This window comes from Mixophyes fleayi, chromosome 1, assembly GCF_038048845.1.
Source record: "Mixophyes fleayi isolate aMixFle1 chromosome 1, aMixFle1.hap1, whole genome shotgun sequence".
Classification (NCBI taxonomy): Eukaryota; Metazoa; Chordata; class Amphibia; order Anura; family Limnodynastidae; genus Mixophyes; species Mixophyes fleayi.
The window spans coordinates 176694491-176705162 of NC_134402.1; positions in this window are offsets into that span (position 1 = coordinate 176694491).

Genomic DNA, 10672 nt, shown 5'->3' on the forward strand with positions numbered 1-10672 from the left:
GTTCTTGCTGCTAATTGCCAACAGAATGTGTAAATTCCAGTGGGGATGAATTAATGATGATAATCATGACATCAAGGATAAGGATGATGATTAGGATGATGACATTGTTAACAAAGAGGAAGATGACCCCTGTTAGCCAAATGTCCATTAATTATTTGCTAAGATAAAATAAAATTGCCATCTATTCTGTTCAGTTCATGAACCAACAACCACAATGTTCTCTTTTGTGGGGATCCAAACAAATCAAGTACTACAGCCACAAAATAGGGACAGGGATAGGGTTAAGGACAGTACGTTCTCCATTTGATTTGTCAACCTAATAAATACTGTCTACATTTTATTTGTCGACCTAATAATACTGTTAATGTCAATATATTGTCAACTTTACAACCCTGTCTATTAGGGTGCCCACCAATCATATTATGTCAATCCTGTAACTGTTGAACACCGATATGTATCACACCCAGGTGGGTGGCTCCAAGGACCATGCCATCTTGCACCATTTAACATTGTGTCCTTATTCTCTCATCATCTGTTAAATAATGTGTACAGATGCTGATGCTGTCCGTCTAATAAGCTCTGATTCTGCCGCTGCTGTCCCTCTCCAATGTATTTGCTGCTGATCCTCTCCAATGTATTTGCTGCTGTCCCTCTCTAACATATTGGTGCTCACCCTCTCCAATGTATTGCTGCTGTCCATCTCAAATGTGTCACACATGCTGCCTAACGGTTACCTGCTTGGTGTATCTTATTTTTTCAAATGAAAATGTAATTGATGTAGATATCTTTGATGAGTATGATGATAAGGGTGATGATAACATTATGACTTGTCACCACTGAAGTTAATGACTACTGTTATCCAAAGCTGTATCTAGTGCAAAATGATATTTCAATTTGCATAGCAAGACTATTGAAACAAGATAAATAGGTTTTTGCCCACTTATCCACCTCTATATAAAGCCATTTATGTTTTATTTAGATAGATGCCTGCTCACTTATACACTATACGGAATGGGTGAAGCTAATACAGCATGATTTTCTCAATCATCATCATCATCATCATTTATTTATTTATATAGCGCCAACATGTTCCGTAGCGCTTTACAATTAGGGACAAACCTAGTAAACTAATAAACAAGCTGGGTAAAACAGACAAAGAGGTGAGAAGGCCCTGCTCGCAAGCTTACAATCTCAATGCCAACTTATAATGCTTTCTCACAAAAACAAAATGTCATCTGGTGCTGAAACAGTATTTCCAGCTGTATAAGGATAGGTGCTAATCCCAATATAGAAAAATTGCTATAGAAAAAGACATAAAGTGCTGAAATGAGACTTCATAAAATGTATATCAAATGATACCTATAGTATCTATTTGATAAATGATACATAAATATGCAAGGCAATTCTATAACACTTCAATCATAATAACATTAGAACATTTTGATCAAGATATATATATATATATATATATATATATATATATAAAGTCACAAAAGAAAAGGCAAATAGTACCTCACGAATTCAATTTTCTATAACGATACTGCATTTATGGCACTGTAAATCCATGAGGAGGGCACGATCCACACGTCAAAAAAAAGGGGAAAAATATCCAAACGTTCCCAATAATATAACTTTGTTACTAGGTTGTAGAAATACCAACGTCAATCAGCAGAATAAAAGAAATGATGATGGTCGGAGATCCGAGTCTTAATGAGAACCTTTATAGATATAGGGAACTTAGCAGAATAGTGTCACACTTAGAGTTTCCCTGGTTGATTGGCAATGCAGTATCGTTATAGGAAATTCAATTTGTGAGGCACTCATTGCCTTTTCTTTTGTGACTTTATATATATATATACATATATATATATATACAAGGCCATCAACAAAGCTGCACCAACATACATCTCCTCTCTTGTCTCAAAATATCTCCCAACTCGGCAACTCCGTTCTGCAAAAGATCTGCGTCTCTCATCCACCCTCATTACATCCTCCCATTCCCGGTTACAGGACTTCTTTCGGGCTGCACCCACTCTATGGAACTCTCTCCCTCGCACAATAAGACTCTCCTCTGTTCTACAAACTTTCAAGCGTTCTCTGAAAACCTACCTATTCAGACAAGCTTATAATATTCCTCAACCACCATCTTAACCTCACTACCTTTAGCCTGTTACACAATTTCACACAAGACAACTACCCCCGGACCAACATTGTTGTGTGACAGGATCATTTAGCTTATGAGTCACCCTACCTTTGCAGTCTGGCTGGGCCAAGATGCAAAATGTATACTTAACCTCATGTGTCAATCTCCCATTGTCCCATAGATTGTAAGCTTGCGAGCAGGGCCTTCTCACCTCTTTGTCTGTTTTACCCAGTTTGTTTATTAGTTTATTACGTTTGTCCCCAATTGTAAAGCGCTACGGAATATGTTGGCGCTATATAAATAAATGATGATGATGATGATGATGATGATATATCTTGGTCAAAATGTTCCAATGTTTTTATGACTAAAGTGTTATAGAATTGGCTTGGATATTTATGTACCATTTATCAAATAGATACTATATGTATCGTTTGATACACATTTTATGAAGTCTCATTTTAGCACTGTATGTCTTTTTCTATAGCAATATAGTGCTTTCTGACACTTTTCTCTAACGTGTTCCATCTGTATTTATGCAGCATAGTAACCTAATTTGATTAGTGTTTGCTAACCTTATAGTTTCCTAAAACTATCCTATTTAGAGTAGAGAGAATTAAAACATTTAACAAAAAACATGTCTTGGTTAATAAACCTGTAAGTCCCCCAAATCCTCTACAATGACATTGTTCCTCATGTCTGTATATGAAATATGAGCACCATGATCTGTGGCAGCTGTTAGACTTGCCTTGTGGCAGCTGCTAGTTGTACAGTGGTAAAACCTCCAGCCACATGGGGACATTGGGATGAGCTACACACAAATATCTCAAGAACAAGCAGGAATAAAGACTGCTTAACACCATCTGTTGAATGGGACAAGCACGGAAACCACCCAGGATTTTTCCACTCCTTACTACATTCCTTTCATATATGTATAATCTGTTACGTATTGATTTTGTTAACCTAGTTATTGCACAACAACCGGGGACAAGCATACTATAAACAGGCCACAAAAAATCAGCCACAAGCAAATATTTTTTTAAGCACATGGAAAACATTGATGAATGTAGTTATATAGAAACGGGGTGGAACAGGTGAGCAGAAATGGTGGATTGGGGAACAGTATAAGAACTGCAGATGCACAGGGTAGATCTGGTTTTGTGTTATTACTGTTTTGTATAAGATGTGATGGAAAATATATCAATATCTGTTTGAGAAGGAGGAACTACAACATGACTTTGTCCTGCAGATCTAATGAGGGTAAAACAGAAATAAATCGGAAACTATCAGGTTGTGTACAGTGTCAATTCATAAGCTGAAATGTTATGTTCATGTCAAAAGAAAATGGGCCTGATTCATTAAGGAAAGTAAAGCAAAAAAAAAATCAGTATCTTTGAACCTTGGCAAAACCATGTTGTATTGGAGGGGGGAGGTAAATTTAAAATGTGAGGACAGATTTATAATCGGAATAGGGGATGTCCTAGATCAACTATTAATGTCAGTGTAAAAATAAAGCAACCAAGTATTTGCATCCTACATGAAAAAAACAGCCAGTATTTAACTTATGTGCAAAATAACAAACTCATTTGCACCCCTTCCATTGCAACATGTTTTTGCCAAGGTTCAAAGTTACTCATGTTTTTGCTTTACTTTCCTTAATGAATCAGGCCTAATATGTTTGCATCCATGCATTCAGCTGTTTTTATATGTCACAAACCTTGTTAGATATACAAGCTAATACAATACAACAAATCTAGTTTGCAGGTTCTCAGACCGTCCAGCTGTTTAAAAAAAAGTTCTATGGTGTAATTGTCAGGAACTAATTAGCGCAGCACACGCCGGTATGGTAATTTGCATGCTGCAAAAATTGTACATTGGTATGTACAATCCAAAATCAAGGTTTAATCAGAGCAAAACAGGTAAATGAACATGTCGTTTGGGCATTTTCAGGCACTGAACATGGCAAAAGTAATAAAGTGTGCAAAAGCAATGCCAACGTTTTATGGTAGCTTGCTATTACATGTCGGGTATAGTTGATGCATATTAATGTAAGTTTTATATATAAAATAAAATTACCTCACATGCATTTTTCTGAAAAATGCATACTTATTGAAGCAGAGAAGTGAATACATGATAAGGTAAAAGAAGGGATCATGTAACATTTAATTTACTTAGTCTCATGTGCCAGCATATAGAATATATTATCAAATAGCCAATGGCGCACATAGATGCCCACATAACTATATATGCCCTGAGACTATATGGACATAGTGAGATGTGGGGACAGGAGACTCTGCATGGTCAATTTACCTGACAATCTCCAAATAAAAAAAGGAACTGTGATTATGGAGGTCACAGAATAAAACTCTCTGATCAAGATAAGTGTGACACATGGCGGGGAACGGGGACACCTATGTTGAGACCATGGAAGTTGGCAGGTATGCAATGTGTCATTTTCAGAATATCTTATATCAAAATACTTAAGTGATTAAATCTGACTCGGTTGTTCTTCTGTGTTGTTAATATTGATTTAATGTTTTGTATCTGCAATAATTTGTATATTATTTGTATAACATGTTGATATAATTTTTGTACTGTTCTGTATTGTTTTGATGCTGTATTATATAGTTTACATGCCATTTTTTGTGCTAGTGTTTGTTGTGCTGGTATCCTCTCATTGCTTTTTTACATACTGTTGTTCTATTTTATTGGTACTATCGTTACTGTGCTATGGCATTGTTGAAATTAGTTGTATGCAATGTTTTAGTGCCATTTGTGAAGTTTTTATCTGTTGTTTAATTATAATGTGTAGATTAAATAGATACATATGTGTAACTTAGAAAAATCAGGGCAACTTAAAGCAGATTTTCCATCCTTATGCAGCTTCATTTTTAATAAAATTATCAGATTTTGTTCATGACAATGTGATGCCATCAGATTAATTGCAATTATCTATCTATTTCTATTTACCTTAAAGAACTCATTTTCACCCATCCTGAATAAAAAAAAAGGTTGGAGGGCAATCACTGATACATCTATTCTGGCACTTGTACCTTTCTTTTCCCCCATAGTTATGCCTTTTGTTGGCATCAGAGAGTAGGAAGAAATTAAAAGTTGAGGGAGTTGTTTCAGTGCAGGTGGCATCTGATTGGACAGGTGTCATGGCCATTCAATAAGGTATCACCCGCTCTTCTCTCCAATAACAGATTTTCTTTCTTCTCTCTCCATGATACTAATTGCAATATTAAAGTAAATGCAATAAAAGTAGCCATGATGTCTCCTTACTAACATTTATTTTTAATATATAAATGAGGCTCTGATGGGCAGCATTTTAAGATAAAAATAATTAATTTATGTCATAGGCCAAAAATGCACAAAATACTGGTGTGTGCTCCTATGCATATGTATAGTGCATAAATTAGTGTAATAACAAAAGTAATGTGCAGTGTAGTTGAATTTCTTCCAGTTCATAAATGATCCCATAATTTTCCAATGACAAAAAGAGGAAGAGCAAATGTTCTAGGTGAGGTCAAGGTGAGTTTACATACATCTCCAATATGATTGTGAAGATAGGTTGTCATACTCCATTGTGTTAACTACCCTTCAAGGGGCGAATGTACAAAAACGGCATACATTAAATCTCAGTAATAGATAAACAGCAACAGCATAACCTCCATACCCCACATCACTCAACCCAAGATGCCCCCACATGCCCCTCAGACCTTTCACATGATACTTAAACCCCCTACTTGCTCCAATATACCCCCACGTGTCCTCAAACCCCTACTTGCCACAAAATAACCCCACATACCACTCAGACCTCTAACTTATCTCTTTACTCAGTCGGGAACCATAAAGGAAGTAGGGAAAGAATGTTATGCAGACTGCATTGTGCTTCTCCCATCACATATATAAAGCAGAGAGTACATCAGGGCAGGGGCATAGACCTGGGGCCAAAGGCAAGGGATCTCTGGGCCACTTATTGCCCATCACTGGGTTAGAATTTATGGATCCCCTGCTGCTACTGATATTGAGCACTAAACTGTATTGGGTTTGTTGTTAAACAATTGTTGGCCATGCCAGCAGGTTCAGGCTGTACATAAAGAGGTCTAATAAGTATTTATGCTTCCAAGCAGGTTTGTTGAAATTTGAAACAAGACTAAAAAGTATGGTTCATCTTACAGATCTTTGCATTCCCCCAATCTCAAAGATACAGGAGACATCGAAACACAGAAGAATATATAACAATTTAGACAAATAGATATTTTCTTGATAGTATTGCACATAAAGATTTTCCTTTCTTTCTCACTTAAATGACCCCAATATTCAAGTGACGGTTCCCTCCCAAACTCATGCTCCTTATAAAACATATAACGGTGATTCCCAAAGGTTTGTGAGGGTAATCAATAAATAAACAAACACATATTTACATAAAGAAATGGGTGGCGCTTGTCTTGAAAACTCCTTTTCATTCAGAAAGATTTGTAAATTGATTCACTGAAAATAAAACTAATGGCACAAAATTAAGAATAGTAGGGCAAAAAGAACAAAAATTCATCATCTCTATTATGTAACATCTTTCCAAAGAGATCAAAGTTCCTAAACAGTGATGTGAAAGACTAGTTATCGAATACAGATAACTTAAAATCACTTTTAACACAAGACAGCTGAGCCCTAGAAAAGCATTCCCTGTGACATCATTGGGGCCTGCATGAACCTATAATAATTTCAGTTATCTAAGTTTTTTGAACTAAAACATTACTCTGTAAAAAAGCACTTTCATTCAACATATAGACACCACCCTGACTATTGTCTGCAATTTACATTTTGCATCAATAGGTGGCAGTGCGGTACTTTTTTTTTTTACTAGCAAAGACTTTGTTTACAACTGTGAGACTTACCTATTTTCTACACTTGGTGGTGCTGTTTGCCAATTCTTAAAAAAAGTTACATCCAGAGAAATGCTTTCTTGCTTCTATTTATATTAGCACAGTATAATTATACTTTGATTTAAATGTTGTAATATAATATATATATACTAGAAGTTGCGTAAATAAAACAATCAGAAATAATGGGGGAAATGGTCATTTAATACTAATAAATAAATTTAGAACTAATGTGTATTCATTAGAGAAATAATGTGCTTTCATCTTTAAATAAATTACAGATTTATTGAATAGCTTATTCTTTTGTTAAAATTGTTTTCTTCTCCAAATAGAGACATTTCTTGCTTTAAACACATAAATGACTCCCAAAATAAACATCCAGATAATAACATTTTAAGAAGACATGATTATATTGAGAGCATTTTGGGCAAAAGAGATGCTTACAAAGTATTTTCTTACCTTTATATTAAACATACAGTGGCTGATTTAGAGGTAGGAGCAGAATTTCTCTGGCTGCAGAATAGGCAGCAGAGCTCCCCATGTTGCACTGCAAGTGGTGCAAACACTGCATGTCCTCGCATGCTGCACACACACACTTGTCTGCTCTGTTTTTACACTGTATTTTAGAGTTGGGCTAGGCTGTTGCCACCTCACTAGCCTAAATCCGGTTGTGCATTGCAGATCTGCCAACTGCAGTACAAAAAAAAAAAATATTGGTGCAAATCATATACCCAGTATCTGGATTTGTTATTTATTCTAAATAAGCGCTACAGTGTGAGAATACTTAAAAAAAATTGATTTTTGTGTCTGAGTGTAGCTGTTTGACCTCACACAATATAATGTTAATTTCTACAACATGCATACATTTGCCTTGTGCTTATGCCCATTCTTTCATTGTGAACTGAGAGCCTCATGCAGATATGACACAAGTCGATTTGAGTAGCGTTAAATCCTAATTTCACTACTGCGCATGCTCACAAAAAAGACTTGTGCTTGGGTTTGTATGAAGAGTCAGTTGCATCTTGCGTATACAACTTCTTGCTCTTCTATAGGTGGATCAGGGGAGGCAGGTGTTGTGCAAGCCTAGGCCAAGTATAGTAAGAATATGTCAGTGTAACTGATATAGACCTGGACACAGACACAGATATGGCTGTCAGGACACTGTTGCGAGTGCTCCACCCATGGTCTCAGTTAATTAATGAATTAATAATGATCTCAATCAGTTGAGATACGTCTGACGACGCATACTACATATGTAGTTTTTAACGCAATTTACGCCTACGATTTAGATACAACTTGTGCCCAACACTACATAAGGTCCTGAATGTATACCTCAACAATGCACCTGATGGAAGCTCATGTCTAAACATTGCTTAGCTGTGTCCCTTGCCCACCCTCTCATCATATTTATTCAGCTTTCCCTTGTACAGTTGTTTTATTCCTCATGTGAGTATAGGATGTATATAAAACAACTCAGTCTGGCTGTCGAATGTGAAGGGTTTTATTCAAACCATTGGTATATTTAGATATAGGAGAGCTGATTACTTTTTGGTGCACACATGAGGACATTGCAACGCATGCACATTTATATAAATTGTTGTAGAGTTTGCCACTGAAATGTCAGCCTTACAATACTTGCATTACAAGTGTACAAGAGGAGATCTAGGAAAGCTCTGCAGTCCTTTGTACATGTAGCACTTTCTTGTTGGCCGTTTTCTCCCCTTTTTGCTTATTTAAATATCAGACTCATACAGTTGCCATTTAGCTTTATGTGTTTGCCTAGCTGTGTCCAGACATGCTCACCACCTCATCATTTATTCATATTGGGTCCCAGCTTCTTGCGCTGTGTAACGTAACTGACCTCAGTATATTTCAATTACAGTCGTCATTCATAGCTACAAAGTGTTTTCGCTTACAAAGGGTGGCATTAGGAACACCCCAGAGGTAGCAAATCATTATATAGATGTTTGTGCAGTTTCTTGAGGCCCAGGGCTCTTAAGTGTGTTCAGCATCCAGACATCCAGTGGGCTATGCCAAGAGAAAATATGAGTTTGGGTGAAGTAGCTCTGTATATTTCAAATAACTTATTTATTCAAAAATACTTGTGATGCTTGCTATTTACATCAACATGGTTGCCGGTGGTAATCGTTTTAGATTACCACAATTTCGACATAGAGGACACCTACAAATAAAATCTGATTTTATCAAAGACCAATTTCAATATAAATAGACTTACCTAAAACCGACGCTGCAGGTCTCTGATTGGACCACCATGGTGACAGCAACTTATTCCAATTGGACAGCTCTTTGGCAGTACAGTTTGACGTCATCGCGATCTCTAGGAGTGTTAATTTAAAGCGGCAATGTTGTTGCACTAATGGACTGGTTTATGGTCCAATAAAAAAGGGTTTTGAGTAGATATTAAACAATTATGACTTTTAGTCTACTGTATCAAACTATTTTTTGTTATACTTTGTACTTTTATATTGTATTGTTGTCTTCTTAGCAGGTCAGGTGACATATGAAGACATTTCAGCACTTTATTCATGTTTTGTTGGCATAAGTAAGGATTTTTAAAAAAAAAAAAAAATGGGATTCCACGAAATGTCTGTTTTGCTACAGAGCTAAAAGCTAACTTTTATTTTTTATATGACATTACATCAAGTTTCTCTCAGTAGGGGCATCATATGGCGTTTAAAGCTATTTCCTCTTAAAATGCAGACATAACTTGCATCTGGGGAAAAAATGGGTAGGTTGAGCCAGAAGCATCTCAGCTGATCGTCATCGTTACCTTACACCCAGTGGTCTAGTTCCCACAAGTTTTCCATCTCCTGTGTACATAAGTCACATTTGCTCCTACACGCCCATAATGTATGTTGACTGCAGTTATACGTCCCCCTCCTTCCCCTGTTCCACATATTCAATCACAAGGGGCTGGGAAATGCAAGATGTGACTCAGGGACTGATTTTAAGTTAGGAGCAAAGAAAAGGAACAAATTTGCACCTGGGAAAAACCATGTTGCATTAGAGGGGGAGGTAAATTTAAAATGTAGGGACAGATGTATAGTTGGGGTAGAGCATGTCATAGATTTACTTTCATTTCAGTGTAAAAATTAAAATCATCAAGAATCTGTGTGCCACATGAAAAAAGAGCCAGTATTTCCCATGCGTGCAAAAAAATAGGTCAATAAGTGAATTTGTAGCCCTTGTATTGTAACATGGTTTGTCCAGGTGCAAATTTAGTCCTTTTCTTTGCTTTGCTCTTAACTCAAAATCAGGCCCTCATTCTTCATATGGCTGTGACTGTAGCTAGTGCTTTGTGAGTATGTACAGAAGTAAAAAACGTATTATATGCAGCATACAACACTATGCGTCCAACTTCACATGACCCCCTAGGTGGGCAATGTAGACAGGTCTGTTTTTCTTCCTTTAATATTATGCACTCCCTGATAGAACATGATGCCAGAGAGCGGGGCCTGTATATCTAGTACATAATTAATACAGGCAAACAGTTTGAATACCGTAACAGTTATTCAGTTCCCAACCAGTTTACTGCAAAGTGTTATTTCTGAGGCATTTCTAATACTAATTTAAGAAACACGTAGAATACAATGCTGAATCTGAAATAAGGTTATAAAATGAATTA